At 48.1% G+C, this 26,827-nt stretch overlaps 1 protein-coding gene across 7 annotated transcripts in view; it reads left to right on the top strand.

The window, feature by feature from the left end:
• Positions 1 to 26,827, top strand: part of PHC3 (polyhomeotic homolog 3) — a 1,926,480-nt gene that overhangs the window by 1,186,198 nt on the left and 713,455 nt on the right. The window lies entirely within an intron of this gene.

Here is a 26,827-nt window from a genome sequence, read left to right as displayed (position 1 = left end):
CCTAGTTACTTCACTGGCAAGAGTCTGACAGGTAAGTATAATGAGTGTTTTGAACAGTTCTCTAACTTCGTTCCTTTCCTTCCTTAGATGATGGCCGGCGTCCAGGGATGGCGACGTGCTGCTGAGATGAGTAGCGCTGAAGGTGAGTGAGAGCGCGATGCAACCCTTTCGTATTTGTATTGAACAGAGTTCTTTTTCTGTGTCTTTTAGGAGCCGCAACGTTTTCAGCGTGGTTGCCTGTTAAGAAGAAATGCGGTGAGTAAGCGCGGTATGCGGCGCCTCTAGATGTTCCCACGCTAACCTGGAGTGTCTTTTCACTCTTGCAGATGGATGAGAAGTTTCGGAGACAGAGTTCCCGCAGAGCGGCTGGGATTCAGGTAAGCGTTTGAAACTCGTACAGTCTTTAAAAATAAGCAAAGATTTGCTGAATGCTTACTAATGCCTTTTTTCTGTTCTTTTCCCTTTTCCTTAGGAAGCGGCGTGCCGGGGTGGCAATGACACCGCCGAAGATGCCCGCAGAACAGAAGAAGCGATGAATGATGGGCAGAAGCGCCGCAAGGTAAGGCTGTTCCTAACGGTGTCCTTGTTCTTGTAGGAGCTGAGCGCAGAAGAAAGATGGAGGCCTACTGGAGACCGACCCAAACACGGTGAGTGTCACGTTGCAGAAAACACAAAGCATGTTTCTCAGCCTGGACATGGCTTAAATAGTCTCTGGATATCCCAGGTGTCTCTGGGCTGAACCACACCCAAAAGACTAGACTGCACATGCAGTTCTGGGAACCAAAATATGTGGGGGCATCCATCTTGTCCCCATCAAAGCACTTCAAGTCCAATCCCCAATGTTATCCTATGGGAGTGAGTGAGTCTGGTGCCACAAGCGCCAAGTCTGACTCCAAGTGGGTCTTTGGGGGGATGGAGAGGCCCTTGAGGGCCATGTAGGTGATCGTGGCCTGGCTCCAGGCTGACATCTTTGAGGGCTGGGGACATGAGGGGGCAGGAATCATGACAGTGCCTTACGCCAAGACGCTTTATAAAATAAAGGTTAAAAAAAAGGACACAACAGAGAGAGAGAGTAGAGGAAAGAAATACTGACAAGGAACGGAAATAATTGAAAAGGGTCCATGGAAAGTCAAGCAACATGACAAGGAGTTGCACTCTGGGATTGACTGCACTGTGTAGAACAGGTTTGGGGGATAGACTGCACTGTGTGGTGCAGGTGTGAGGGGCATTCCACACCCCATAGAACACATTTGGGGGCTAGCCTGCACTTTGTATTGCAGATGTGGAGTGTGTGCAGAGTGGTGCAGTCTCAGAAGTGAGCCCAGAGAGTCTGTCTACGCTGTATTTTCTGTTGGAGGCAGAGCGCTGTACAAAACAGCATTTTCCTCACAAAGCAAGCCACAGGGTGTGTGCAGAGTGGTGTAGTCTCAGCAGTCTGTGCAGGCTGGGCAGCAGGAGCGCAAGGAGACTGCTGAAGGACCAAATCAGATTTGTGGATCAACCTGGCATGAGGTAAGACCCCTGCCGAGAGACTCACTGAACAATTACTGATTAACTTTTATGTTACTGGGCAAATGACTGGGGCAAGTCAATATTCCCCAGTCACATTAAGAGTTCCAGCTGCCTAGTAAGAGCACGAGAACCAGTGGTAGAAATGGACAGGAGCGGTGCTCCTCTACTTCTTTTAATTACGTTTTACCGTTCCCATACTTTTATTTTAAAAAGAAACCGTTCTGGAACAGTTTCTTTTTAAAATAAAAGTGTAGGAAGAAGTTGAAACTTGCACTTTCAGTGCACTGCACAGGACGTTTCCTTAAAGAGCATACACATGTGTTTTGGGATTTTTATTGTGCATGGGAGGGGCGCAGCGATGAGATCTGCGGGGAGTGGTGCAGGCCAGTAAGGAGCATAGTTCCACTACTTCTTTTCGTAGACTTCGTTCACTGACGAGAACTTATTTCCCTGACAGTGGGTACTTCCGAACTCTAGAAGCAGTGGGTCAATTGACCACAGCACGGCAGAATTGGCCCGCAACTGACCCTTAATTGACTTAACAATGATGCCTGGTGTCTCTAACAAGGCTCTACCAGGACCCTGTACAAGACGGCAGACGACAGGCATAGAGGAAATGGCTTTGGGTGCGACGGGACACGATTCCCTGCCACCGTGGGCTTCTCTACAAAATTTGGACATGGAGGAGCGAAGCCCGGAACGGTGCTCTTATGAGAGCAAGCAGGGGGGGACTAAACAGCAGGAAGGGGGCGAGACCAGAAAAACAAATAGCCTTTGTTTGATCCCCCATAGAGGCTCCTCCAACGATGAAAGCTCAAACTTCATCCCTCCAGTCTCTCCTCCCTCCCGCCTCACCTATGCTTTCTCTGGCGGGATGGATAGCCCTCCAGCTGTAATGAAGATGGGGGCACCCCCGAGCGAGGCCGCTAAATGGGAATGCTATGGATATTATATGCCCGGAAGAAACAACTGTAAGGGTACTCAAGGCTACACAGCTGCAGGAACCAACATGCCCAATAAGCGTCCCCATTCAGAGGCCAACAGGGGTCATGGGATTGGCCTCTGAGTAGACCTCAGTTTTCGAGAATGACTACTCTTATCTTGAAGCAGTCTTTAATCGGCCCAACTCGACGGAATATGCAGTTTTGTCACCATCTGAGACGAGGTGGAATTCAGCCCACCCCCCACCTTCTCCCTTCTCACCCGGCACACTCCTAGAACATCAACGCCTTGCTCAAGATATAGCGACCCTAAATTCTACAGGTTAAGCGACTACACAAGGTTTAACAACTGGACACGTGTGATTCCTGGTATAAAGGGCTGCAGCATCCCTGATCCCAGTATCATCCCCTTGCCCCCACGATTGGCAATGGGAGAAGAAACCAGAGTGGGGGCGAGTAGTCCTGAAACAGCAGAAAGAGAAGAACCTACGAGGACTGCTTCTAGATTACAAGAAGCACAAACTTCTATTACATATACACCACAAGACTCGATGTCAATTTCATCGGCCTCTACCGATTCACACCTGAACCAGTCCTCGAGGGGCATGGGGCAAGCTCGGATGCACCAAGCACGGACGACTGGCTGGGGGGACCACGTTCAGTTACAGAACGTGGTAATGGCAGCTTTAACAGTGAATCTATTCTTGAAGCTGTATGAGAATTTAAATGACACAATCAAAGATCAAGCAACACTGCTGGCAATGTCACACACAAACCTGATATTCCGGGAATCTTTTTCTGGATCGGTGCCGTCTAGGCTTGATAAAGAAGCCGAGATGACTGTGCAATGGCAAGCCAGGCTATTTGACTTAGCGAGAGGCGAAGCGGCAGAGAAAACACTGATGGCCTCAATCTTAGAACAAGTGAAATGTGAAATGAGACATCAGAAGGCAGCAACTAATTCTAGGCTGATGGAGATTGGATCCCATGGTGAGACCCCCCTTTATTCTGCCTACCCCTTGCTACAGAGGGCTTTGAACCAGAGGTTCATACCGGTAGATCCTTGATTCCACCGCACCAAGAACGCGGTTCCGGTCTGATGAAAATAGAAATACCTAAGAAAGTGCCTAGAAAGGGAAAAGACTGTCCTAACATCAGGTCAGGCTCAGGATTTGGCTCTCTGTTTGGAAAACATGGGGGATACCCATGAACCTGATGTTATGTAAATTCCAGTAACAAATAGTCAAACTACCATCATCTCAGACAAATTGAATAAACTCTATCCCATTTTTGGAAAAAACTGTCATAATGAATTATGGAGGGGGAGACGACCTTAAAACAACAAAAAAAGTAAAAAAAACAGCAAATATCAAAAAAAGGTCACTCGAATGGATCGAGAGCCTTTCTACAAAACGTTACATTCCCACGTCCTCAGACTTCTATGAAGAACCAGAAAGGGTCACATGTTAATCTAAATTTCCCAAAGTGTATTGACAGAGAGTCAGCAATTCAACAATAGATGTTGGACGAGAATACTCACCTCCTATTGAATTTATCAACATACTCCCATGAAATAACTATGGAGGACGAAGCAATGGCCAACACAACTTATGATCTGGATGAGAAAGAGGAGCCCTGGGCAACTATTTCACTCCTTAATGCCTCTAAGGAAATCATGGCTGGCCCCTCAACTGGTGTGAATGTAGGGCTGCACAATCCTACGCCCTTTCGCACGATGGAACAACGATGGAACAACAACAAGCCTCATTGCTAGAGAAAAATAAAGACCCCAGGCCTATCGGTACAAGGTCCTTTCATCGCGGGATGTTTTTTCATGGGGGGTTTTACCACAAATTTTTCAACGAAAAAAAACTTATCTAATTTTTTAGGGGGGTTAGAATAATATATATATTTGTGGTGTGGGTGTTCGGGAACATATATAAAATAAAAGTTGATGGGGGGACACCCCCAAAAATAAGTTTCAATTGAAAAATGTGCGGTAAAAAACCCAACGAAAAAACATCCCGCGATGAAATGATGTAGAACCGGCCTATCCACCCTGAAAGGGATTTGGTTCAAAGAGAAATCAAGTATACCAGAGGGAAGAGCTCCGCCCTCACACCCCAAAATGCTGGGAACATCCAAGTCTCGATAGAACACTTAATCCCAGAAAGAGATGGCCTGATTATGAACCGGAAAAATGTTCTAAAATCATTCCACTGTTTGCCTAAGTTCAGATTTATCGGCCCAGACGACATTAAGATCGTGGAATTTGTAAAGGAAAGCCGCCTTGACTGATTTTACATCTCCGTTCGATGCTAGTTTGAAACTGCTTGGTGGATGCGGGCCCCGACCTCCTCCCTCTGGGATTCGAGATATTGGAGGGAGGCCGACCGGCTACTATGAAAACTGGAGACGACGCCTCATCCCAGATGAACAATAGCCGGGAAAGAGGTAGGGTCCCCAATTCTGACCGGAAAGTAACATCTAGATGGTCTCAAACCCCAGGGTATGAGGAAGTAGATCCCCCACAGCCAGTGTCATCAGGGAGTGGAATAGGCTCTCGGTTGAAAGTGACTTTTGGAGGTGTAAGTGAAGAAGAAAGAAATGTCAAGATGTGCGTGGAAACCAAGACCTAACCAAGACCCTCAACAGACTGGGGTTGGTTGGCAGTGATGCTAGCACAAGCCACGGATCTGCTAACCAGGGATCCCTCTTACACGTAGCCTCCTGGAACATGCAGGCTTTACGCATTTCTTCAAGAGAGAGGGGCTGGATATGGCAACTTATGACATATGCTGCTTGCAAGAGACGTAGCTGGTGACAAAACCCATGTGCGAAGGCTTTGACATTTGCTTTAATCCTGCTGTTCAGAGAAAGGTGGGAAGACCCTCGGCAGGACTCCTGACATTGGTAAAGAAGGGTGGTCTGTGTTCCATTCTGGAGTCGAGGAATCCTAACCCCTTTGTTCAAGTAGTGACCTTGTCTTGGGAGAGGGTGGAGGGCCAAGATCCTCTAATACTTATCGTAATCAATCTATACTGGAACCCTGCTGGGATGGGGAGGAAGATTTTGTGGAGCTAGTCACCAATGTGATAGATGATTTGCGAGTAACAATGAATGACCCTTATGTAGTGTTATGTGGTGATCGTAAAATAAAATGCCTTGATGAAGCAGGAACAAAGTTGCCAAAGAGGCTACTCAGTACGAAGGCGGCACTTTGGGTTTCAGAACTCAAGGAACGCAATGTGGGTATGTTGAATGATCGATGAAGAGGGGATATCCCTCGGGAAGTGACGTGGTCTCGGGGTAACCAGACAGCACATTAGGATTATTATTGTGTCAGGGGGCCTACCTGAATAGCTAAGCACTTTGGCATCAGGGTAATTTACAGTGATCACCATCTCCTGACCCTCAAGGGACGGATGTTATATCCAGCCGAGACTAGCCCCGTCGTGTAGCCTAGGAGGTCTTCCCTGTATTGGTTAAACCTTGCAAGATAGGATGCAAGACGAGACACAGGAGGCGCAGGCCTGGAACACGGGATACTGCGGTTCCGCTGTTACAAATAATAAATATATCAACAGACGGTTACCATCACTAGACAACAAGACTGATTGGTAAACAAGCGTAACCACACAGTAATTCAAGTAACCACTGACCTGATACACACAAGATGCGGAAATAACCAGGTAGGTTGACGTCTGTACAATAGTTTCCTGTCTGGATGGCGTGGAGAAAAGATGTGCAGGAAAGAAATGTCCAAGTAATTCCAGTTATGCTGAAAACCCCAACTGGCTATTCCCGACGGCACGAGGACGCCTGTAGACTTATGGCACACCAATTTGAAGTCTCTAGTCCGTGTGCCAAAAACCCAAAAGTCACTGATTGGTTTTGTGAATCCTAACAGGAAGTTCAAAGGCAATCCGTATGTGTTCCGTAGTCGGCAGGAGGCGGGCAGCAGAGAAGGCAAAACGTGTCCAAAAGCAGTCCGTTTGGAGTTCCGTAGTCGGCAGGAGGCGGGCAGCAGAGAAGGCAAAATGTGTCCAAAAGCAGTCCGTTTGGAGTTCCGTAGTCGGCAGGAGGCGGGCAGCAGAGAAGGCAAAACGTGTCCAAAAGCAGTCCGTTTGGAGTTCCGTAGTTGGCAGGAGGCAGGCAGCAGAGAAGGCAAAACGTGTCCGGAGACACTCCGTGAGCAAGCTGGATAAGGGAAGGTAGGAGGGCAGGATAAGGACGGGTAGAAACAGGAGCAAAAACGGGAAAACAGGAGCAAGGCATTTCAAGGGACCGAGGCAAGATAGCGCTAACTATTCGCAACGAAATTCAGAAGCACCGAAACAACAATGGGAGGTGCTTAAGTCACATGAACCGGCAACCACGCTCGAGTCGAACGTGTCACGTGACGGAAAACAGGCTGCCAGCGTTGCCATGCCAACTTCCAGACGCCTGGATGAGAACGTGGAATTCTTTGTTTACTATACACAGGGACGCCTGGATTACGGTGTTTATAGGGTAAAGCCCGGGCTGCCATGAAGCGTGAGGGAAGCTTGACAGATTCCTCCCCCAAAGATGGCTTCCCCCTCCGGGAGGACCAAAACTGCGACAGAAGAACTGGGGCATGAATGTGATCAAAGGGTTCCCACGTACGCTCCTCGGGACCATAGCCTTTCCAATCCACGAGATAAAGGCGTTTGCCCCTCCGAACCTTAGTGTCCAAGATACCAGCCACCTCATATTCATCAGAGCCCTGCACCTGTACAGGAGGGGGACGCGACGACAGTCGGGTCGCAGGGTGACAGGGTTTTACCAAGGAAACATGGAATACAGGATGGGTCTTCCATGAGGAGGGGAGTGCAAGACGAACCGCCACGGGGTTGACGACCTCCGTGATCCTGTAGGGGCCCACAAAACGCGGAAGAAGTGCTTTGCGACCCGGTAATCGGAGGTTGTGAGTAGACAACCATACCATCATGCCTGAGTGGTATATTGGGGCTGGTAGACGGTGACGATCGGCACCTGCCTTGGTTCGCTCCTGAGCCTTCAGCAGATGTTCCCTTATTGAGAAGTGTAGTGCAGACAAATCCTTAACGCAGGCAAGAGCGGCAGGAGTATGTAGGGGAAGCTCAGGACTCAAGGGCAAGGAACGAGGGTGCCTCCCATACAAGGCGAAAAAAGGGGAGACCCCTGTTGCGGTGTGCAGAGAATTGTTGTAGGCAAACTCTGCCAGTGCCAACACCGACACCCAAGTGCCCTGGAGTTGCAAGGTGAGGCAACGTAAGTACTGTTCCATGGTCGAATTTAGACGTTCGATCTGACCGTCAGTTTGGGGGTGATAAGCGCTAGAACACCTCGCGTTGACACCCAAGGCAGTAGTCAATGCCCTCCAAAAGCGTGAGGTGAATTGCGACCCCCGATCCGTGACTATGATAGAAGGCAGCCCAAAAGACCTAAAAACAGTCCCCAAGAATAGGTCTGCTAATTTGGGAGCCGAAGGGATACCCCGACAGGGAACGAATAAGGCCAACTTGGTAAAGTAATCTATAACTACCCATATGGTGTCGTAACCGTCCACCATAGGCAGTTCGACGACGAAATCCATGGATATCATCGTCCAAGGTTGATCCGGAACAGGCAGAGGGTGCAGTAATCCAACGGGTTTGCCATGGGATGCCTTGCACTGTGCACATACTGCACAAGTGGAAAGGTACTCAGTAACGTCCTTCTCCATTGAAGGCCACCAGCACCATCGTTTCAGGAGATCCATCGTTTTTCTGATACCTGGGTGTGCGGCTGCTGCTGAGTCATGACACCATTTCATTGCGCTAAGCCTAGTGTCACGATTTGGCAGGTATATTTTACCCTGTCTGTAGGGGAGTGAATGGTATACCTTTAGGCCAAGTTGAACCACCTCAGAAGGGTCGGTTTTTAGCCAATCTTGTACCTGATCCTTGAGAGACGCACCTAGAGTACAGCCGCAAACCACCTGATGGGGTAACACTAATTCCCCTTTATGGTGGGTTGTGCCAGGGCCTCCGTATATACGAGACAAGGCATCCGCTTTGGAATGCAGTGAACCAGGACGGTAAGTTATATTGAAGTTAAACATCGAGAAGAACTCATGCCAGCGGGCATGCCGAGCCGTAGTGCATTTCACTGATTGGAGTGCCAATAGGTTCCTATGATCAGTGTATACTTGAACCGGATCAGAGGTACCTAAAAGATGATGTCGCCATACCAAGAAGGCGTCGCGGACCGCCAGTAATTCCTTCTCGGTGATGGTATAATTCTTTTCATATGAAGTGAGTTTTCTTGAATGGTAAGCAACAGGATGCAAACCACTGGCGTCCGGACATTGTTGTGAGAGAATGGCTCCTAGAGCCACATCCGAAGCGTCGGCCTCCACAATATATGGTAAAGCGGGATTAGGGTGTTGGAGCACAGGAGCAGTGGTAAATGCGGTTTTGAGAGTATCAAAGGCTTGCTGAGCCTGGTGGTTCCACCGAAATATTTCTTTGGGACTGGTTAGAGCAGTGAGAGGGGAAACAATGAGAGAGAAATCCTGGATAAACCGCCTGTAAAAATTGGCGAAACCCAGAAAAGACTGTAGGGCCTTAAGACCGTTGGGTATCGGCCATTGGAGAATGGCAGACACTTTGGACTGGCTCATTTGTACTCCCCGACTCGTGATGTTATAACCAAGGAACTCTACCTCTTGGACATGGAACAAACATTTTTCCAGTTTGGCATATAATTGATTGTCCAATAAACGTTGCAATACATTGATAACATGGGATACATGAGTCTCATACGAGGGAGAATAAATGAGGATGTCATCCAAGTATACTACCACATACTGGTCTAGCATATCGTGGAACACATCGTTGATGAAATACTGAAATGTAGCCGGTGCGTTGCAGAGTCCAAACGGCATAACGCAGTACTCAAAAAGTCCGTATTTGGTTTTGAATGCGGTTTTCCATTCGTCTCCCTTGCGTATGCGCACCAGGTTATAAGCCCCTCGCAAATCCAACTTTGTGAAGATCACTGAGGATCCTAACTGGTCCAACAGTACAGAAATAAGAGGGAGTGGATACTGATTCCTGATCGTAACGGCATTTAACGCACGGTAATCGATACAGGGGCGGAGATCTCCTTCCTTCTTAGGTACAAAAAACAAAGGAGCTGCCGCGGGGGACCGGGAAGGACGAATGAAACCGGAGTTCAAGGATTTGTCGATGTACTCCTTTAGAATGATGTCTTCCTTTTGGGTCAATGAATAGACACGCCCAGAGGGTATCTTGGCCCCTGGAACCAATTCGATTGGGCAATCATAGGGCCGATGGGGTGGCAGGACCTCAGCCCCACCAGCATCAAAGACGCCTCTCAATGCTTGATATTCTTTAGGAAGCACATTGCTGACCACAGCCCCAATCGTGGAAGCAGAGTCCAGAAGAGCGTGACTAGGACTAGAGGACTCCTGGTCAGTACTGAAACATTTCGCTTCACAACACACAGATGGGCAGCTTACCTCCCCTGTGAGCCAATCGATAGTAGGATTGTGTAACCGCAACCAGGGAAGGCCAAGTATAATACGGTATTGTGGGGCAGTGATTAGATCAAACTGTATGTTTTCCTGGTGGCCGCATATTGTTGTCATGGTTACTTCTACAGTGGAATCCGTAACAGGGCCAGACACTAACATGGTACCATCAACGGCCTTGATTAATTCAGGGCATGGTTTCGTGACAGATGGGATCCCTAAATCATGAGCATAGGCACTATCGATGTAGTTGCCCGTGGCACCTGAATCAAGAACGACCGAAACACCTAATTTTTCTTTCCCAGAAAAGGCAAGAGTGACAGTCAAAAAATAGGGAGTTAAACAAATGGAATCACTTTTCGGAGTACCCGGCAATACGACTCCCTCTATTGCCGGGCTTTGGAGTTTCCCTGTTTCTTGACAGGTTTCTTGGGACAGGCACGTAATAGATGGTCTGATCCCCCACAATAGAAACACAAGCCATTTTTCCTTCTATGTTCTCTTGTTTCTGCTGACAAAGGACCTCGTATGGCACCTATTTGCATGGGCTCTGAGGTACTTGGGGCAGCGGCCGGAAGACCGGTTGGTGTTAAAGGAAGTGGCCGTTTTTCCCCTTTCCTCTCTGCGCGCCTTGAATCTATCTGTAGAACAAGATCCAAAAGCTCAGGAAAAGCAGTGGGTATGATCGGCACGGTAGCAAGGGTGTCCTTCAATGGATCAGACAACCCTTTGTAGAACAGGGATGCCTTTTTGTCTTCAGGCCATCCTGTTTCAGCTACTAATTGGTTAAACCTTGCAAGATAGGAAAGGAGAGGCGTGTCGCCCTGTTGAAGCCCAAGCAACTCTAAATCTGTAGCTTGCGTGGCATACCGGGTGTCAAAAACACGGCTCATCGCCTCAATTAGGGCATCACAATCGTAGAGGAGGTGACTGCCTTCTTCTAGTAGTGGATTAGCCCAAGCCGCGGCAGTTCCCCCCAGATGGGACAATAGAAAGGCGGCCTTTGTAGTGGAGTCAGGGAAAGAAGCCGGACGACACAAAAAATGAAGTCTACATTGATTCAAGAAAGTTCTGTACGTTTTTGGGTCACCATTGAATCTCTCTGGTGGTGCCAAAGGAAACTGAGCGGTCATATACACCGGACCGGAGTCTTGTCGAGGTGGGAGTACCCCTGACCCAGAAGCCATGGCCTGTGGTGATGCATCAGCGCCAATGGGCGCCCGGAGCCCGACCTGTAGGTCGTCTATGCGCCGTTGCGTAGCCGTATGAGCTGCAGTCATATCGTTACGTAACTCTGCCACTAATTGCAAAATAGTGGCCATGGTCTCGTTTGCATCCATGGTATATAAGGCTTCTGAATATGTTGTATCCAGCCGAGACTAGCCCCGTTGTGTAGCCTAGGAGGTCTTCCCTGTATTGGTTAAACCTTGCAAGATAGGATGCAAGACGAGACACAGGAGGCGCAGGCCTGGAACACGGGATACTGCGGTTCCGCTGTTACAAATAATAAATATATCAACAGACGGTTACCATCACAAGACAACAAGACTGATTGGTAAACAAGCGTAACCACACAGTAATTCAAGTAACCACTGACCTGATACACACAAGATGCGGAAATAACCAGGTAGGTTGACGTCTGTGCAATAGTTTCCTGTCTGGATGGCGTGGAGAAAAGATGTGCAGGAAAGAAATGTCCAAGTAATTCCAGTTACGCTGAAAACCCCAACTGGCTATTCCCGACGGCACGAGGACGCCTGTAGACTTATGGCACACCAATTTGAAGTCTCTAGTCCGTGTGCCAAAAACCCAAAAGTCACTGATTGGTTTTGTGAATCCTAACAGGAAGTTCAAAGGCAATCCGTATGTGTTCCGTAGTCGGCAGGAGGCGGGCAGCAGAGAAGGCAAAACGTGTCCAAAAGCAGTCCGTTTGGAGTTCCGTAGTCGGCAGGAGGCGGGCAGCAGAGAAGGCAAAACGTATCCAAAAGCAGTCCGTTTGGAGTTCCGTAGTCGGCAGGAGGCGGGCAGCAGAGAAGGCAAAACGTGTCCAAAAGCAGTCCGTTTGGAGTTCCGTAGTTGGCAGGAGGCAGGCAGCAGAGAAGGCAAAACGTGTCCGGAGACACTCCGTGAGCAAGCTGGATAAGGGAAGGTAGGAGGGCAGGATAAGGACGGGTAGGAACAGGAGCAAAAACGAGAAAACAGGAGCAAGGAATTTCAAGGGACCGAGGCAAGATAGCGCTAACTGTTCGCAACGAAATTCAGAAGCACCAAAACAACAATGGGAGGTGCTTAAGTCACATGAACCGGCAACCACGCTCGAGTCGAACGTGTCACGTGACGGAAAACAGGCTGCCAGCGTTGCCATGCCAACTTCCAGACGCCTGGATGAGAACGTGGAATTCTTTGTTTACTATACACATGGACGCCTGGATTACGGTGTTTATAGGGTAAAGCCCGGGCTGCCATGAAGCGTGAGGGAAGCTTGACAACGGGATATTGCTGGCCCATACTCAATGGCAGATGCCATACATGTCAACCAGGGCTGGAACTGCCTTAGAATAACGCCAAGGAATGTAAAAGGTTTGACCACTAAATACAAAATGAGCCTGAAGGAAAACAATAGGGGTGTAGACTACTCAAGTGTGCGGATGGGTTTCATAGTGAAATCTTACATCGGGGCAAGACAAGAATTTAAGAGACTGCATTATCCAAGTCAGGAAGTGAGAGAGATGAAGAAAATCTTGAGAGCAGACCTACTGTGCATAGACCGCACAACTAAAGGGTACGAAAAGGCTATGAAAAGAAAAAGGAGACAGCAATACAGAAGTTGGCTACTAGAGCCCAGTGCTTCCAAGAAGACAAATTATAATCAAGATCTTATCAAATAAAAATACAAGAGATTTATGGAAGCTTCTTAATAACAATGCAATGTTCCAATTGGCCACAATGGTCCCTGTTGTACTGGTAAAGGTCTGGATCCAATACTTCCCAGATCTCTTTAATGGCTCGGATTATGGATCCACACTTGACCCAGGAAATTGTTCCAACCCATGCTCTATAGAATTTGATAGGGAAGACATACAGATCCTAATAGAAAAGCTGAATCCATCAAGGCCCTTATGGCCTGAATAACAATACTCTAAAAGAGAATCCAGGAGAATCATCTGGATTCTCTTTTAGATTCCTTTCCTGTCACTCACTGGCCGGCCTCCCTTGGCCCTCTTCCTGCTCCCACCTGTGAGGCTAAGAACCTCGGGGTCATCTTTGACTCCACGCTTTCCTTTTCTCCACACATCTCTGATGTCTCTAAGAAGTCAAATTACCAACTGCACCTCCTCAGGGGCATTCTTCCATTCAGAAGCTCACTGTCCTTAGAACTCTGGTTCTCTCTAGGCTGGGCTACTCCAGCAGCCTCTTACTAAACCTACTCTCTGCCCACTGCAGCTCATCCAGAACAGGACTGCAAGACTTGTCCTTGGCCTCAAGCCCTGGCATCGTTTCTCTCCAGCATGACATCACTTCATTGGCTCCCAGTGGCTGCAAGGGTTAAGTTAAAGACCTTCTGGATTGTCCACAAAGCCGTCTGGGGCCTGGGTCCGGAATACCTTCAACTCTTCCTCTGGAAATACCTTCCTACTCAAGCTCTTTGCTCCTCAACCCCCAACTCCCTCAGGGTCAGTCGCTTCTCCAAGCAACAAGTTGGTGGTAGATCTCTTTCTTTGGCTGGGGCCTCCTTCTGGAACAGCCTCCCTGCCTCTCTGTAACTTGAGGAGAACCATCTCCGGTTCCGGAAGCACCTCAAGACCTTCCTCTTTGCTTCTGCCTACTCTCTTCCTCTCTCCTGCTAATCACTGTCTGTTTTTGCACTGGGCTCCTGGCTACCCTCTGTATTCGGGCCCTGACCCCTGCCCACCTATCTGCATACCCTCACTGCCTCTTGGCAACCCTTGCACTTGGGTCTGTATCTGCAACTCCACAGTCCCCCCTACCTGCACTTATCAGACACCCGTTGTCTGCGCTTCATTCCTGCACTTTCCACCTGCTGGCTGCACTACCTGTTGTTTTATCACATGTTCAGCACTTTCCCCTCCTCCTCTGCCCCTTCCCTCTCCCCTGCACTTGCGCGTTCTCAATGTCACTGGGCCTTGTAGGATTGCTGCTTTGTCCTCCCTTCTACCCCTCCATTGCCTCGTCGCACCCTAAAACACTTGTGTATGGGTGCAATATAAATAAACTATCATATCATCTTAACAAATGGGTACATGACTTGGGGCACTCTGATACAAGGCAACCAGGGTTTGTTTCAGGGGTGGGTCCATGTCTAAATCTGTTCTTATTAAATATACTAAAGATGAGGGCTAAGCAGAATGTATATTTAGCTTTTATAGACCTGGAGCAAGCCGTAGACGGTATCAGCATAGGTCAACTCTGGCAAAAATTGTCGGATCGGTCATGCCCTCCAGACCTCCTGGAGACTATAAGTGCACTCTACTCTGACACCTCAATTCAAATAAGAATGTCAGCCAAGGGACTTCTAACCAAACCAATCCTCACCTTCAGAGGACTAAAGCAAGTCTGTCCTTTGGCACCTGCGATTTTTAATCTGTACTTTTCAGATATGACATCTTGCCATGAAGGGCTAAAAGCTTTTTCCCCTAAGTTGTTTAACCAACCAATCGCGTGGATGATGTATGCCGATGATTTGGTGGTTATCGACTGATTGGCCTACAAAGGAGATTGACTGGAAATAGCTCTCTAGCTGAGTCAAACAAACTCAGAATTAATGTAAAAAACTAAAATTCTGGTGCTCTCTGATGATCGTGGGAAACGAAAGCCAAAATTCACTTGGGTAATCGGCTTTGACAAGATAGACATTGTAGACTCAATAACATACTTGGGAGTCTCAATAAATTGCAACGTGAGTGAGAAATTGTGGATGGATGGGCTTAGACTGAAGTGTGTAAGGCTGGCTGCACAGACTAGGGTGCTAAAGAGCAAGTTTGCTAAATTTAAGGTGGTCCCAATAATTACCTTTTATAAGCAAAACGTAACCCTGATCCTTCTGTATGGAGCCGAAACTGCCCTGAACATGCTGCCAGAGTTCTGGGAGGTGTTGGAGGGTCTCTTTTGGAAGCGGGTCTTGGGCCTTAGAAAGTCTCTACTGATCTGTCTGGTGATGTTTGAGCTGGGCCTACAGTCCTTGAGCTCAATGATGAGATGGAGATCCCGGAGCTTATGCCGAAAATGTATAGAAGACAGCAATCCCCTACCCTTTGACATACGAAAATCTAATTAGAATAGCAATGAAGGGAGAGAGGACAGAGTTGTAGACTCCTGGAAACTGAGGTTCAGTGAATGGCTGGTATCTCTTGATCTAATTGAAGATGTACTTCTAGATAATCCGGTTTAAGGCCAAGACCCAAATACGACGCACGGATTGGATTACTACCATTATAAAAGGAAGCACCTATAAATTAACGCACGCTTTGCCCCTGGAACAAAGGTCGATAAATCAGGTCCCCAGATACTTAGTGAAATTCCCTAGCCACAAATATAGAAACCTCTTCATGAGGATGAGACTAACATCCTCCCAACGAGATAAGTCCTTGGCGCTAGGAAGCAACTTGAGGGCACTACCCCCTCTTGAGATTCTGTAGGAGATGTGAAGTGTGGAGACAACAAAACATCTGTTAACAGAAATGTGAGGAATTGACTGGAACAAGAAAGAAATATGAGTGAGGTGGTCTAACAATGCAAGACGTAAACTGTGTACGAGTGGTGGAAAAAATAATTATTGGGGAAAATAATGCAATGATTCTAGAAGCAATGACATTTCTGGTGGAAATATAAAATTTGTAACGTAAAGGATGATGTCACGTGGGGATTGATTTTAAGTGGAATTGGGGAGGGGATAAAGTAAGGTGATGTGGTGATTTTAAGGTTTTTTTTGTGTTTTTTTTGGAGGATGTACTTTTATGATGAAATATAACTTTGAAAGTTTTGTAATAAACCAACAAAAAAAATGTATTGCAGACGTGAGGGGCAGACAACTTCTGGGTATCAGGCGTGAGTGCAGTCTGTCATCAAACCTGCTCTACAGAGTAGAGCAGGTATGAAGGCCTGATTATACTCTGTAGAGCAGGTATTAAGGTAGGATGCACGCCATACAGCAGGTTTGAATAAGAGACTGGGTTCTAAAGTAGGTTTGGGGCAGACTGCACTACGTAGCGTAGGGTGGAGGACAGACTGCAGTCTGTAGAACAGGTCTGTGGGATAGACTGCACTTTGTTAGACTGCACTTTGTAGTGCAGTTTGACTGACAGAGCCTACTCTGATGAGTATAAATTAACCCCTCATGGGCTTGAGCATTTTGACCTTCATCTCTGCAGATCTAGCAATGCGGTTAGGAGCGGGTCTAGCCAAGTAGCGTTAGTGTGTTTGGGTAGCAACGTCTTGGAGATGAGGCAGTCTGCGGGGGTGCGGATAGGGGGTGGAGGCTGTCACACCGGCTGGACTGGATTTTCCTGTCCTCCAGGCTGCTGGTAGCAGGTTATCTCCGACTGCTGTTTCCTGACCTCCAGACAGGGCCTCTTGTTACAGCATGGCAGGGGTAGGTACCTTTATTCCGCATCCCCATGCATCTTTGGCATAATCATGAGGCATCATTTATAATCTGGGGCAGGCGATGGCACGGTAGCACCCAAGTTTATTGCTCTGAGTAGACAGGCCCCTGGGAACTCATGACACCAGCATCTCCACCTGGGGTGCTGTGTCTCATCAAATTCAGCCATTGCCAGGGGCTGTGCAGGCAGGCTTGCCTCTCGCTCAACGTGATCTGCATTTTTGTTGAACACTAAAGTGTTTGAAAGGTTGTGTTTTAGATTTCCAAAGTAGCCCCTCCTTGTTTCCTCATTCTGGTGCCATGGAGGTAATGGGTTTATGGAAATCAGTACCAAATGAGGACAGTTGGCTGAGAATGGTTAGGATCTGAAGAGGGGAGCGCCAATCTGACAGTTTGCCTAGGGTGGCAAAATTCCTTGCACCGGCCCTGCGGTTGGTGAGTGAAATCTGATTGGCCCCGTCTTTTTATGCAAAGTAGCTCTTATGATATTGGAGTGTGCTACGAGTCTGTGCCATGGGGAACTGGGGCTTGGGCTGCTTTGCACCACGTTCTATTTGCTCACTGTACATAAAACTTCCAGGCATCACTAGGTTTCGACCATCAGTTGAAGGAAGTAGTACAGTTCTTGGCAAGCTTGCCCTCTCACGCCTTCGTGATTTGACTGGATAGTGTCATGTTGGGAACAAGGGCTAAGCGCCCTCCCCCATCGTTATGTGACAAGGCCCCCATTTGGGCCTGGACAAGGGAAAATGACATTGGGATAGGGAGGGGGCGGGGGAAAAAGGGAAAGGGCAGCTACGCAGATGTCAGCGTGTGATAAAGAAGCAGTACTACACCGGCCGCTATGTGTGCCTATTTATTAAGCATTGTAAGCCTCCCTGCTCGAGTGGTCCTCGGAGCAGGTGCAGCAAGACCTCACACTGGCAACGCGGAGGTCCAAGTCGGGACGCAAGCCACAACAGCCACAGCACCCTGAAGCGCTATGGACAGTGCGAGCCCAGCACACGTGGCCCTGATGAGCGAGCCACGGAGCCTGCAGCTCTGTGCTTAGGAGGGTGCCATCGGGCACGTATAAAGCGCGTTCCATCAGGGCACACATCAAGACACCACAAGTTACGGAGGGGATGGGGGGAGCAAACACTCCCACAGGCAGTCGAGCTCACGGCTTTAGTGGCTTCCAAGGCCCCAGAGAGGGTCGACAAGGGCACAGCCCACAAGGAAATCCCCCCCCAGCAAGCGCTGAAGGAATAGAGGACCACGACACCCCGTCAGAAAGTGGTGCAAACCCCCCCAGCAAGCACCGAAGGAATAGGGAGGACCACCACACCCTGTCAAAGTGGTGCGCTACCCTCAAGAATAAACGAGGGGCATCAACAGGAAAACAAGATTGTGGGAAGACCCGCACCCCCCAGCCATTGAAGCTGAATAGTGCTACCAGAGCAGCACTGCGACCGCACCATGTCAGGAGACCACGTTGCATCCACATAAGGCGGAGGCACAGCTGGACCCATCCTCCCTTCGGGTGGAGGATCCCAAACACAGCATCTACCACATGCATTTGACCTACATGACACCAGCACCCTGGGGCCGCAGTGGAGAATCTGGCGAAGAGACTTTAAATTCTATGTAGGAGCCATAGGGCTCAATGATGCTGAGTGTCTAAAGAATAAACTTTCCATGGCAGTCGAGACAGTGGTCACGGACATCGCAGGCAAACTACTCAACTTGGAGACGGCATCGTTCCAGGACCTACACACAAAATTGTCATAATACTTTGCGCCCCACTCCAATGTCGACTATCAAAGTCACATCTTTCACCCAACGTGCCAAGACAAAGGGGAATCTCTTGACAATTTTGTCATGAGACTGAGAATAAAATTGAAACACTGTGAATTCCATAGATATTCCAAGTCATAGCCGGATGTGACTCTCAAGCGTTCAAGAAGAAACTCTTGCAAAAACAGAGATCCCTAATGGAAATCCTAGGTTTGGCTGTCATGGAAGCTGCCGTCGAATCCCAGCTAGATAATTTGGGCAAGGTTCCAATATAGCCCAAAATAACTGAGCCTGACACCATCAACAAATTGTACGCCACACCAAACCTGACGGCCAGGCGCTCGGAAGCCACATGCTTCAGGTGCGGACATGAATACCCTCACACTGTGGATTTCCCAGCACTCGGTGAGAAATGCGCTGCATGTGGAGGCGACAACCATTTCAGGGCTGTATGCAAAAACGTACCATTACCTCTAGCCAGCAGAAGACCACTCAGGGAACGACTGAAGACGTCACCGACAGGCCCCCACGAGCCCAGGCCCCACATCGAATCCAGAAGGCCAAGACGAGACGAGTGCGAATATAGCAGATAGTATGCACATGAAAAACACAGACCATCCGAAAGCTCCAGATGCAGGGGCAGCAGACGCTACGTCTGGTACATCAAGATGACATTAGTAGTGACTGGCCCTCATCTGGCGAAGATTAATGCAAAAAAGGATACATGTGGGCTTTGAACAACAACACGGCAACGCAACACAGTCCAGTCCTCATGCTCAAAGTCAATGACACCCTCCTGGAATTCCTAATAGACACGGGGCAATGGTCAACATAATCAGTGAAGAAGCCAATAACGCACTTTCAAAGGCCCCAAAACTCAAGAGATCCATATGGATCTACCTTGCCAGTTCCGTGTAAAGGGGTCGTCACTGCCATGTGCACCAATAAGGCCCACACAGCAAAGGTCACGCTACATGTCCTCAAAACCGAAGTGAATAGCGGATGCATCCTCCGCTTCAAAACAGCAGTGGAGATGGGCCTTGTACAAATATTATACTAACTAATGACCCACAAATATTTTGCGAGGCCGGGAGATATTGAAGCAGCATTCACAAACCTATCCAAAGGACTTGGAAAGCTGAAGAAACAGAAAATGCAGCTGCATATCAACCCTGATATCAAGCCAGTCGCGCAACACTACAGGACCATACCCATCATTACACAACGACAAGTCGAAGAAGAGATCAGCAAACCTCTAAAGCAGAAGGTCATCGAGCTGGTGACGGGGCCCATCCCCTGGGTGTCACCCATAGTCCCTGTCCAGAAGAAATCACTAGATGGCTCCATCAAGCTATGTGCCGACATTAGGAGAGCGAACAAAGCAATTGAGCGGGAAAGTCAGCAAGCGCCCAGGATAACTGACATGATCCACCTACTACCTGATGAAAAATGTATCTCCAAATTAGACCTCACGAAAGGTTATCACCAGCTTGAGATTTCCCCTGAATTTCAGTACATCACAACCTTCATAACTCACGCAAGTCTCTTCCAGTACAAGCGGCTTAGTTTCGGCATCTCGCCCGCGGCAGTCATTTTTTCAAGAGGAGATCCACAAAGTCATCTGCCATGTCCCCAACGGCCTCAACGATTCCGTTGATGTCCTCGTGTTAGGCAAGTCGAATGAAGAACATGATGCTGCCCTGCACCAAGTATGCGCGACCCTTGAAGCTGTGGGTCTGACTCTCAACAAGAGCAAATGTGAATTTAGGACGATTTGCTCAGGTTGAACATATTGTCGTAGAAAGGAATGCAACCTGACCCACACAAGGTAGCAGCCCTGAACACTGCACAGCCATCCCAGAATGTCTCTGAACTCTGCTCATTCCACAGACTTGCGAGCTACTGCTCAAGATACCTCCAGGATTATGCAACGCTCAGCAATTCCCTCTGCCTACTCACACGGAAGGACCAACCCTTTGAGTGGTCAGCGGACTGCCAGCAAGCCTTTGAGACTATACAAAACAACATCTCCAAGGCCGAAGATATGGCCTACTTCAACGCCGAAAGGAACTCTGAAGTCATCGTCAACGCCAGTCCCGTGAGTTTGGGAGCCATACTGACACAATGAGACTCCATGGACCAAACCAACCTGTTCATAGTGGCCTATGCAAGCAGATGTCTCACCGCCTCAGCACAAGCGTACTCCCAGACGGAAAAGGAAAGCCTGGCAGTAGTATGGGCCTGCAAGTATTTCCATCTTTTCCTATAAGCAAAGGCATTCACCGTTATTACAGACCACCAGGCCTTCCTGACGATTTATGAAGACCCAAAAGCAAGAATGCCAGTGAGGATTGCGCGGTGGGGACTAAGATTACAGGACTACATTTGTTGCTTTTATTATTTATTTATTTATTTATTTATTATTAATCTGTTTCTCCTCTGCTTCGCACTTTCCACTTCTCCCGCTTCCATGCACTGTTCCCCTCCCCCTCTCCCATGCACTAGTAAGATCGCAGTTTTGTTCTCCCCTGTTCCCTCCCTTACCTTGTTGCGCTCTGAAACACTTATGTACGAGCGCGATAGAAATAAAATATCAAATCAATACAAGTTTGACATCATACACCGTATGGGCAAGAAAGACAGCCCAGCCCTCTACCTGTCAAGACAGCCCACAGGGCCAGCCCAAGCGGGCCCCTCTATCGCAGATGCGTACATCAACTATGTATCATCGACTGGACCACCCTGGCTTAAGAATCTGACCTGGACTCCGCGATCGCGGCTCACTGTATCAAAACAGGAAAGACAACCAATTTAAGGAATCAGGCCGGAAGCGAGTCAGAATCAGTAAGGGACGACATAAGATGTATGGAGCTGGTAAAGGACAAATTTATAATTGTAGATGATCACATCATCATGCAGGGCTGCAAGGTGATAATCCCAGAAGCACAGAGAGAAGACAGTCCTGCTGGTGCATGAAGGCCACCGGGGGGTTACTATCCGCAAACCACCTCCTATGACAGTGCATTTGCCTATGATTCCTTCTACTATGGAGTCCAGTTTGGGGAACCATACTTTCTATCTGCTCTCAGGTCACTCCGTCCTCATCTGCAGATGTCCCTGCCCCCAGAAAGGGTCTGGGAAGAACTGGCCGTAGACATCTTTGGACCACTATAAAACAGAGAAAATGTTCTCATACTAATTGACGAGTACTCACGTTTTCCAGACGCCCAGCTCATAGAATCTACAGCAGCTACCTGTGTCATCCCCACACTAGATCACATGCTGTCAACATATCGGATACCAAAGATTATAAAGTCAGATAACGGCCCGCCTTTCACCAGCCATGACTTTGAGAATTGTGCATGCTACATGGGGTTCCAGGACAGGAAGATAACCCCTTGATGGCCCCAAGCTAACGGCATTGCTGAGAGATTCATGACCAATATCAAAAGAACACTACAAAGAGCCAACATCGTCAACAAGACGTTTGAGCAAACCCTATATAAACTCCTGCGTGAATATCGGCACACTCCACACAGCACCATGGGAGTCTGCCCGTCGGACTGTATATTCCGTAGAACAGTAAGAAAACGACTACCTGAAGGCAGCAAACAAGAGCACACTTCACCTCTAGAACAACAGGCCCGGACTCGGGACCAAGAAGAGAAAGGAAAAATGAAAGACAGAAGCAAAAGAGTGCGACATAGAACTGGGAGACCATGTGCTAGTGCAACAGTCGAAAGTAAGAAAGTAAGACCCCACAATTGCACCCGAGCGCTTGGTTGTAACCAGGAAAAAGGGCACCATGTTAACAGAAAGTGGGGACAAGCAGCAGTCCAGAACGTGAAACTCCTCCCATTTCAAGAAACTCATAGGTCCACTTCCCACTGCTGGGGAACCTTCAGGCAGCAGTCAAGGGGACCCTCTCTCGGATGATGGTGAGCAGCCAAAGGAGGAAGCCAGCAGTGGAGAGGCAGATGAACTTCCGAACATGAATGCGCACAACCCACCAACGTGACCTCAGCGATGTTGCATCAAGCCTCACAGACTGATAGAAGAAATGGGGTAAGCCGCGAGATGATCTGGCATGTTAAAAAGGTGGGAGATGCCGTGTTGTGAATAAGGGCTAAGTGCCCTCCGGCATCGTTATGTGGGAAGGCCCACGTTTTGCCTGGATAAGGGGAAATGACGTTGAGCTAGGGAAGGGGCGGGGGAAAGGGCAGTTGCGTGTAATAAATAAGCAGTATTACACCGGCCGTCGGGTGTGCGTATGTATTCAGCATTGTAAGCCTCCCTGCTCCAGTGGTCCTCAGAGCATGTGCAGCACAACCTCACAGATAGTTTCCCTCCTTTGTCTCCTTTTTGTTCTTATACCACCTCCTCCTGATGTTCTCCTCCTTGCACTACATCTTGGCATTCACCTCCTTCCACCCAATGAATATTATTCCCCCACCTACCTACTTTCTCTACCTCTTGGGTCCCTTCTCCGACCACCCTCTGGTTTGCTCCTCTGTCCACCTCTTGATGTCCACATCTCTCTACCACCTCTTTGGTCTCGCCTCCAACCACCCTCTGATCTTCTTGCTCCTCATCTAGTACGTAGCCTCCTCCAAAATATTTCCTCTCTCCCCAACCGCCTTAACTCTCCAAGGTCCATTCTTTCCCTGCAACCTCCTCTCTGTCCAACCTCTCTCAATTTCCAAGACCGACTCTGTAGCAGAAGCTGGCAGAAGGCATCTGGGGCAATAACCTACACCTTTGACTTCCTGAGTGGGGCTTATACAGCCAGGATCTCCCTCCCCATCGGCCAGGCTCTGGAGAGTTTTTTCAGATCTGGACCATAATTGTTGTCTGTCGGAGTTCAGTCAAGCCCAATGGAGACTTTTTTCAGGAATGTGTGTCTCTTTGGGGTGTGATTTCCTATTTGGCACTGAAATAAGGGCTTAAGCCCTGGATTCTCCATTTTGGATTTCAGGCTTACCGTCTGTGTTGCATGTACCTTGATGCCAGACTCTGTAAAAGAAATCTGAAGAGGAAGGCCCAGTGCCCTCCCTGGCATTGGCACGCCTGGATCAGGCATGCAGAGGCTGGACACAAACGCATGGAGTCAGGGACAGGTAACTGGACTGGTTTTCAAAAATCATCTTTTAATGCATCGCAGCACATCAAGAAACCAGCAATGGGCTCCCACAATCACTGGGCGTATATAGCCAAAATACACTGACCTCATACTTTCATGCAAATCCATAACTTTGGCAATACTGTTTTGATTGGGTCCGACAATTAAAGACAACCCCTCTTTTATTCCAGGGTTGGTTGGCTTGACTGTCAATCATCAGGCCCCCATAACATGTCTGGGCATGCCTCACTTGACTGGCACCTAACCTATTAGATTGCGCAAGATTGAGTCAAAAATTCATTATAAATCCTATGATGTCTAGAAAAAAGCAATTTTGGCAAAATCTCGGAGTTATTTCTGCAGCCAATAGCATGCTTTTCCTGCAAAGAATTCTAAAATTACCCTCCAACTGCAGTGAACTTTCAATGAACTGCTGTTAGAGAATGATTTAATTATTTCAGCATGACTATGTGAAATTCCACCATTCTGTTTTCATCGGCAGTCATTTTTAAATGTAACTATGTCTGAAAGCTCAGCCTTTCTACCAAATGCTAACCTACCTTTGAGCATAACTTATTTTCTGTTAAGTTCTTAGACTTGATTTTCGATATCCATAATGTATGTTTAATACTTGAGATACCGTCCGCTGCGTAAGGCATTCTGACCCTAAAAAATATGTTGCCCTTAAATGTACTTTATTTGGCCTAAAACGTGCTACAATTCTGATTTTTGCAATACTGGGACTATTGATCAGGTTGTCAAGTTATCTGCATTCCATTTGAGGGAGGGGGTCTCTAACACCTCCTCTACAAATCTGTGTCACTCTGCATGTTCCACTGTACGTACGAGGCAGTGCCCACCCCATACATACAGGTAAGTGTTGGGCACGGATTGTGCTTGACCCAGTAACGAGGCGGCTTTTCCCAGGGAGTGGGTGAGTGAATGGATTCCTGCGCTGCAGACCCACTGTTGCCGGATCAGTGGTAATTGTAAGGCTAGTTGGTTTTGCTCCTGGCTGACAGATCTAACCTCTTAAAGTGGTAGTATCTCAGTCATTAGCTACTTGCTTTATGTCAATGGAGTGTAGATCTTAAAACAGGGTAAACAATGTATCATTTTTTAAATGTGTTTTCTACCACTATATTTACCCCTCGTTACCTGTAGAATGGGCACTGTCCTTTGGCCTCCTGGGTCCATACCCTCCCATAAGAGGGTGACTAGGTGGGGGTGACCAGGGCATCCCACTTCACCACCATTGAATACGCGGGGATCCATCCTCTCCCCAGTGATCTTCAGTCTATACACAGAGCCACTGGAAGCCCTCCTAGCCACACACAACATCCACTTCGACCAATACACCGACGACACACAGCTATACCTAAAGATCTAATTCATCAAGGACATCCATAGGCTCAAAGCCTGCCGCTTGCTGATCTAGTCTTGGAGGGCTTGAGCTTCAAGTATGCACGGAGCATCCAAGACTGAATCCCTACTCCTCACCAATCGAACACTCAGACATACAGACCTGGCTATCAACTATGAACTCTGAGGGCATCAGGCCTGAGCTCACCTCCTTCGCCAATTGCCTCACTCAGACAGCTTGGTATCAGCTCTCTCCTGCAAAATGTCAAGCCCTCCCTCTGGACAGCTTTAGATGCACCGTTCAAGCACTGGTCCTATCCCACCTGGATGGGGGCAATTCACTCTTCAAAGGCCTCCCGTCATCCTCTCTTGTGCCTCTGAGAAGTGTCCTACATGCAACCACATGCCTCATCAAGGGTCAACGCAGATATGACCACATCACTCCGGCCCTCATCGGCCTTCACTGGCTCCCACTGCACGTACAAATCCCCTTCAAGTCTTGCTGCATCATCTATAAAGCAGTCACCCTCAGCTCACTCAGCTACCTCTCAGAGAAACTCTGCATCTCTGGTAGACAGCATACCACCAGAAGCTAGGACACGTGCAGACTTGAAACCTGCCACTTCAAAAAGGAAAGGACCCGAAAACAAGCTTTCTCTGCCTACTCCCCAAGACTATGGAACCTTCTCCCAGTCGGCATCAGACTAAGCCCCAAGCTCCTCCAATTCAGAAAAGAACTCAAGACCCACCTCTTCAAGGAGTCTCTGCTCCTCAACACCTGGGCCATCAGGTCGCTTCTCGTGTCACCTGACTCACTAGACACCGCCTGCCATTCTCCTCCCTGCCACCTGGGACAGCTGTACCTCTCCTCTGTTCCCCTCTGTATCCTATCCCCCGCTGTATATCTGTTCTGTTATCACTGAAAAGTGCTCTATTATGAATCTGTAATGTTGTACACCTCTATAAAGCGCTCTGTTATATATCTGTATTGGTGTATACCTTTGTAAAGCGCTACCTTGCTTTTCAAAGCTAGGTCCACACTCAATAAATACCATAATAATAATAATAAATCCATCACCAGCTAGTTTGCGGAGGTAACAGGCCCCTTTGGTCACCCCATTAGCTGCTGCAAAGGCAAAGTAGGACATCTCACCACAATGCCTATTACCTTACTGCTAGAGAAATGAGGGTTGCCTAAGTAAATCAGTAGGACATCTATGTGTATAAAGTTCTTATCATCCTCCCACCCTACAGGGCTAGTGTAACCCTGCTTTCATTGGGACTGGCCTTATCCACATGTCCAGTCGCTTGGTTGTGAAAACTAAAAGTAAGGTTGGAAAGGCAACATCCCTGTCTTGTCATACTGCCCACCAGGTAATTATTCAGCTTCACTCTGGCTGGCAGTTTGTTTTTATAGAAGTTAGACTCACCCAGTGAACTCTGCTCCAAAGCCTATTCGTATTGTCCAGAGTGAAGGACCCTCCAGTTGAATCAAAGACCTCTTAGTTGTCCAGGGCTATGATTGTAAGGAGGATTTTTATCCAGTTTGCAAGAGTTGCTGACTTAAACACAGTTTGTTGAGTCTGATCAACATGTATGGCTCAGAGCCACATTGTATGCCGTGTGATCACTGTCATAATTATCTGTGTCAGTCTGTGTATGAGTGAGATAGGCCAATGCAAGGGCATAATCTCTGGAAGTGTGTGTTTTTTGAGATGCCGATTATGGTTGACTGTCGCAGATTCAGTAATAGGGCACCCGTGTACCTGCATGCCCGACATATGATGGCACATTTTTTAGACAACTTGATTGGGAGGCTATTTAACAATGAAGTTGGTCCATTGCCTGCTCTACCTTCTAAACTGCCACTTGTTTCTTTAGTGCTCCCGACTATCAGAAAACTATGCTGAATGGAATCTGGTCGTGTTCGTCATCTGTACTTCTCCAACTGGACC

This window comes from Ambystoma mexicanum, chromosome 10 (assembly GCF_040938575.1).
Source record: "Ambystoma mexicanum isolate Mex_15411 chromosome 10, UKY_AmexF1_1, whole genome shotgun sequence".
NCBI lineage: Eukaryota > Metazoa > Chordata > Amphibia > Caudata > Ambystomatidae > Ambystoma > Ambystoma mexicanum.
This window is presented reverse-complemented; position numbering and strand designations above follow the sequence as displayed.